The sequence below is a fragment of the Gobio gobio genome, assembly GCF_949357685.1.
Source record: "Gobio gobio genome assembly, chromosome: 23".
Classification (NCBI taxonomy): domain Eukaryota; kingdom Metazoa; phylum Chordata; class Actinopteri; order Cypriniformes; family Gobionidae; genus Gobio; species Gobio gobio.
The window spans coordinates 30,243,600-30,249,634 of NC_137119.1; the positions used below are offsets into that span (position 1 = coordinate 30,243,600).

Here is a 6,035-nt window from a genome sequence, read left to right on the forward strand (position 1 = left end):
AACCTCACCTCGAGATGGCGCTAAAATTTACATAGTGCAGAAAATTATGGAATAAAAAATAAATACATTTAAAATTGTAAAAAAAACAACAACAAAACGTGATAGTTAGGTGGATCGATTTCCCCCCCAGCCCTAGTAGTGTTGTACATAACTTAGTTTAATGTGTTAAATTGGCGAAATTTATGAAAAAAAAAAAAACACAGCTGCTGACCTTATTGCCTGCATCAAGCACACATCAGACATGAATCTTCAATTAAGATGAGCCTAAGCTTTGTTCTGTACTCATTCCCACCCTTGAACAACATTAGTTGGAGACCGTGTTGATCGGTTTTATCCAGGCACTGTGTGCGGGTGATATATTAACTGCATGTCCAATAGAACGGATCCTGCCTACTGCTTTTCTAATGGTCTTATGTAAAGAATTACAGAGGAGGGCTAACACACCACTGCCAGGAATTGTGTTCCTTATTTTTTTATTGAACATCAATGCACAATGAAGGCATGTTACCCCAGCTAATGCTCAGAAAGCAGATTAATATGGCACTGCTGAGCACATCTGAAAGCAATCTGAGCAGATCTGAATCCACATTGTACCATCACTACCTTGTTTATTATTGCAGCTAAATTATTCAAACAAGCATTTCCATATTGTTTGGACCAGCTGCAGAAACTGCATTACATCCCTTTGGTCCCTTAATGGTCGCTTGCTGATCTCAGAAGGTGGAACAAACATCATGTTCTTAAAGCGGGGAAAATGTATTATTGCTATGAAAATCCATGTGTATTTGATACAAAACACTGCAGACATGATCAAGGAGAAATCTTTGGAGTAAGCGCCCTCTAGTTGTGACCAACACATATTACTTTTTTTAATTTCCCTCCTGATCCTGCAAGCAAGTGACTTAATGTTGTTAGAACTCACTGGGATTTGATTAACACAGATTGTGATTTAATTTAACACCAGTTCTGCCAATTGCAGTTCTGTCATCCCTGATAAACACTATTATGCTCAGTGACTCTTTGAAAGAAGACATTTTTGAAATCGCTGAAAATGTCAAAGAATGTACGATTTAAAGGATTAGTTAACTTTAAAATGACAATTACCCCTTGTATATGACTTTCTTCTTTCTGATGAACACAATCGGAGTTATATTAATAAATATCCTGACGCTTCCAAGCTTTATAATGGTAGTGACGGGGTCCATTGAGTTTGACGCTCATAAAAATGCATCCATTCATCATAAACGTACTCCACACGGCTCAGGGGGGTTAATAAAGACTGTCTGAAGCGAATCGATGGAGTTTTTTAGGAAAAATATCCATATTTAAAACTTTATAAAGTAAAATATCTAGTTTCCGCCAGACCACCTTCCGTATTCAACTTACGAAGAAAGTGTAACGTCATACGCATAGACTGTAAAGAAATATGGACGTTATATATTTTGTTCAGTTGAGTACTTACAATCTCCCAAATGTTTTCAACTATTTGTAAATCGTGAGAAATTGCTTTTTTAACCAAGGAACCGGGACGTGTGAGGGAGTCGCCTGTCAATGGCGTCATATCTGCATTCCCCTCGGTTTCCGGTTTTATTTTGCAGAAACGCTTTACTCTCGCTGCAGTGTGCAACAAGTGTCATAGCAGCCGCCACGCGAACGCAGAGAGTAACGTCATAACGTAATTTTCAACACACTCAGATGTATATGATAAACAGAGCTACGTTACCTCATACTCATGACCGGAAAAGCGGAAATGGCGACTATGCCATTATAAAGGTCCCGCTGCTCGCGAGGCTTGCGTTGCGCTCTTCTTATTAACAATCGCTTCTGCTTCATACTACAGTAACGTTAATAATCATATCCACGAACATGATTTCTGCCCGAGTCCTATCCCGATTCTTTTCCACCGGCTGTGAGGTGAAGACCACATGTCCCAAGATTCTGCACTCAAACTTGCCGTCACCAAACTACACCTTTGTTTTGAATAGGCGACCTCTAGTGGACGGAAAAGTTACATAGTGCAGCTTTAAGGCTTTATATAATGTAAACAAATGAGTTATAAAAAAAATTCACCCCCTAACAGTTGTCATGAAGGGCAAAATTAGCCGTATAGACCAAAATCACAATTTGTACCAGGCTGTAAACATGTTTTTTTCTGCTGTAAAGTTGGGCATTTTAACATGGAGCTCAGTGAGATTCTGCTCCCTTCTGGAACCTGTCCCTAGCGGCCAGTCGATGTATTGCAGTTTAAGTCACTTCCGTATTGGCTTCAAGAGAAACTGCGGGAGGTTGCCGCTTGGTCATACGTTGCAAGTTACACTTTCGTAAGTTGAATACGGAAGGCGGTCTGCCGGAAGCTAGATATATTTTACTTGATTAAGTTTTAAATATGGATATTTTTCTTACAAAAACCCCATCGATTCGCTTCAGAAGGCCTTTATTAACCCCCCGGATCCGTGTGGATTACGTTTATGATGAATGCATTTTTTTGAGCTTCAAACTCAATATATACACCTAGGATGGCTTGAGGGTGAGTAAATCATGGGGTTATTTTCATGTTAAAGTGAACTACTCTAACACAAAAATCTAATCAAATGAATCGACTACCCTGGTTGACATGTGACAGCATCTGTTTATTGAGCTAAACTGCAGACAGAGCGAATGAGCGTGTGCGTCTGGTCACAAGACTTTCATTAAGCCGGCAGTCATTCCACTCTAATTGACAGTGGCTCACAAATGCATCTCAACGGGCATCAGGGTGTAACCATAAATCTAAAACCACTAACATCAACAGGAGATCTACAGCTCTGGATGTTTCATCGCAACACTACATCCACACCAATGCTGATGTTGTACGCCATTTCAGAATAAAAGAGGATCACATGCGTGGAGGCTCTAGAACAATCCCAGATACATGAAACATAATCACAGCCTATATAGGATCGCTATTGCTCATCCTCACTTGGTGAGCTTAACTTCCTGTTCCTCGAGAAAGAAAAACAAAACAAATTACACATAGACCACAAGCTCTGTTTCCTCTTTCCTCAAGGCCAGCACACATCCATGGTCATGTCACTATTTTACTTGCATTTGTAAAATCTTAAAAACAGAACCACTTCTATAAGAATTGACCATAAAAAGGTGCTACTGTATATCATGGTTTCATGTGCATTGCAAAGAGGATTCAAAGTGTGATGATGATGTACATTAACCACAATGAGAGCAAACAACACCACCAATGCCATCTTTCTTTGAACTTGCTCAACATGCAAGTTCGGTAACATATTTTGTACAGCCCCCTGTTTAATAAAAGAGGAGGAAGGGTGATATCGCTACAGGGGTAAAGGTGGTTTAGCAACGCTTGTAACCCAGCAACACTTTTATCAATGTAACATACAGCAGATATGACTGTAGATTAGCGGTCTCCCCCTATATAACATCAACATTATTATCACTGTAATCAATAGACCTGTCATATCTCGTGACCCACGGATGTAGTGCTCAGTGCTTGGAAAGTGTAGTAATAATCAGTCACGGTCTCTATCCAAGACATACACATTATCTAAATAAGAGTTGTTGTCAGATGTGAAAATTAGCCTCATTAGGGAACAAAGGGTAAAGTAGAAACTCTTAACAACGCCAAACACACACCTTCCCACTAAGTCAACCAGACACTCCCATTCCGTCCCAAGATCCTTGAGGGGATCTAGCTGATGACAAACAAATAAATGACCACAAACTTTACAGAACTATGCAATACGGTGTGGTCAGACTATAACGATAGGGACATAATTCTTTTTGATGTAAAGATTCCTCTGCCAATCCTAAACCTACATTTTAATATAGAATTAACTGTATTTATCATGTATTTTTGGATGAATCTCACAAAACCGGCCAAGAACTGTCACAGGGGGGGACATTTTCCTATGTATAGGGGTGTAACAATATATTGTGTTCACCCAAAATGAAAATTACTGTGAGAAAAAAAAAAAAGTTTAGTGTCAGTACTACATAACTACTATACATGTATAATGCAATGGGGGAATATTTGTGGGTCCTGATAATGCCAAATGTCTTGTTTCCAGTAAAAAGTGGCCTACATTATTTTAAATATCTAGTCAGTGACAGAGTGCAAGCATATTCATCTAAAATAATTCTGTATTTTCAGCTTCAGAATCCTGAATATTTTTATTCTGGTGTCACCATTGTCCAAGTCTATTCATTTTGTAATACCAAATTTAGCATTTTAAATCAACAGTAGCCTACATTTTTTGTTAACCTTTTACCATACGTCTTTGAGTATTGAAATATCGTTCAGTATCGAGATATGTATCGAATCATGACATGAGGGTATTGTTACACCCCTAATATACATATATAATTATTATTATTATATATAGGCTAAACGTGACCTAGGCACTACCTTTTTGACAGAAAAGGTCCAAAGGATGCTACATGGAATAAACAGTCAAATTTCAAGCAACATAAATTGAAGCACATACAGCTGAACTGTCTCATGTTTGTTAGTATTTGTCTTAAACCCGTCAGTCAGCTGTAGTAGGCTAGCCTTTGTAACAAAGAATCAGTTCAAGTCGTCGAAGTTGCCCTGCAGGTACAGCAGGTTGTTTGCCTTGCAAAATTAGTGGGTGTGGGCAATGATAACATAACTGCATTTATTTGAAAGGTGTCATACTCATACTCTTACTGTAGTTAATCTAAACAAATCAAATAAAACCCCAGTAGACTCTGAGCTGATGTGATGCAGTCCAGATGCAACAAATGTCTACCGGTACCACCTTCTGTTGCCATGCATTTCTAACATGTCACTCACTCGTTACTGCAAATAGGACACGAGTCTAGCTTTCTACAGTACTCTGTTAACATGTCATTACTTTTCTGCGTGTTAAAACTTAATTTCTACCCAGTGAACAGAGCGTTAGTTAGTCATAAAAGCCATGTAAACATACCTGATATAAAACTAGAGGCACGTCCGCGCTGCTCTGAATCCGCTTCTCAAATATGAAGTCAGCACGAGAGAGGAGGAACACAGATTATCTGGCTCGCGCTTCCTCTTCTGCACAGTTGGACCCGCCCATGTAAATTATGAATGTACGTCCACACCAGCTGAGGTGTTATTGAAAGTGTGTATCTATTTGTTCATCATCTGGTTTTGAAAATTATTAAGGAAGTAAAACGTACACAACTTGTTTATTCAGTAGTTTATAAGAATTTTAAAGTTTAGTTAATTGTCTCGAGTTGTCACCTGTTTAGAAAATGTAATCAAGAAGCTTTCCAAGAGTGTTGATAAATATGTTTTTATCAATTCACTTTGTCTTTGTTTGTGGCTGTTTATGTGCCCAGAAGTTGTCTGGGGCGAGTAGCCTAATTTCGAAGATGTCATTAAAAGCTTGAGTGTTTTCTGAGATTGTTGTTTAAAAAAAAAAAAAAAGTCAGAATGCAGCGTCAGCGATGGTGCAGGTATGACGTCACTTTGTAAGCCAACCGCAGTTAGCATCCCACTGGTTTCAAAATGGTTCAATCTGTAATTATTCTGAGTTCTTAGTAAAGCATGGGATTCCTGTTACTCCAAAAGAGTTTGCAATTGTTGCTGATGCAGTGCCACAAGGAGTTCTTATGCTTTATAAAGGATTTTCTTGTTCATCCTCTTGTCACTCGGTGGATCTGTGCAAGACTTTGTTGGTAAACAGTGCCTTTCTACATCTAAATAAAAAAACAATAAGAAAATTAGAGTCTTGTTTGAGGAGGAGATTGTTTCTGTGCCTTATGTCATTTCTTACTGGAATGGTTTTGTAAATAATATTCCCTGGAAGAAAGTTTGGACATGCCTCACAAATACTTCATAAATTCATAACCAACAAAATGAGAGAAATTACCTTTAAGTTAATTCATAGGTTTTATCCAGATAAGTGCTATCTCAAAAGACTTAAAAATGACATTAATACCCCCTGTTCTTTCTGTTTAGAGAAACCTGAATCTACTTTACATTTTTGGAATTGCTCTCACACAGTGACATTTTG

The 6,035-nt window shown here is 38.3% G+C and overlaps 1 protein-coding gene across 2 annotated transcripts in view; it reads right to left on the minus strand.

The window, feature by feature from the left end:
- Positions 1 to 5,075, minus strand: part of pld1b (phospholipase D1b) — a 44,296-nt gene extending 39,221 nt beyond the window's left edge. Inside the window, exon 1 of one of the 2 annotated variants that reach the window (XM_079806192.1) lies at positions 4,965 to 5,075. The gene's annotated coding sequence lies outside the window, so the exon portion shown is untranslated. The remainder of the gene's footprint in view (positions 1 to 4,964) is intronic. The other variant, XM_079806190.1, reaches the window with a different exon arrangement.
- Between the last annotated feature and the right edge of the window lie 960 nt (positions 5,076 to 6,035).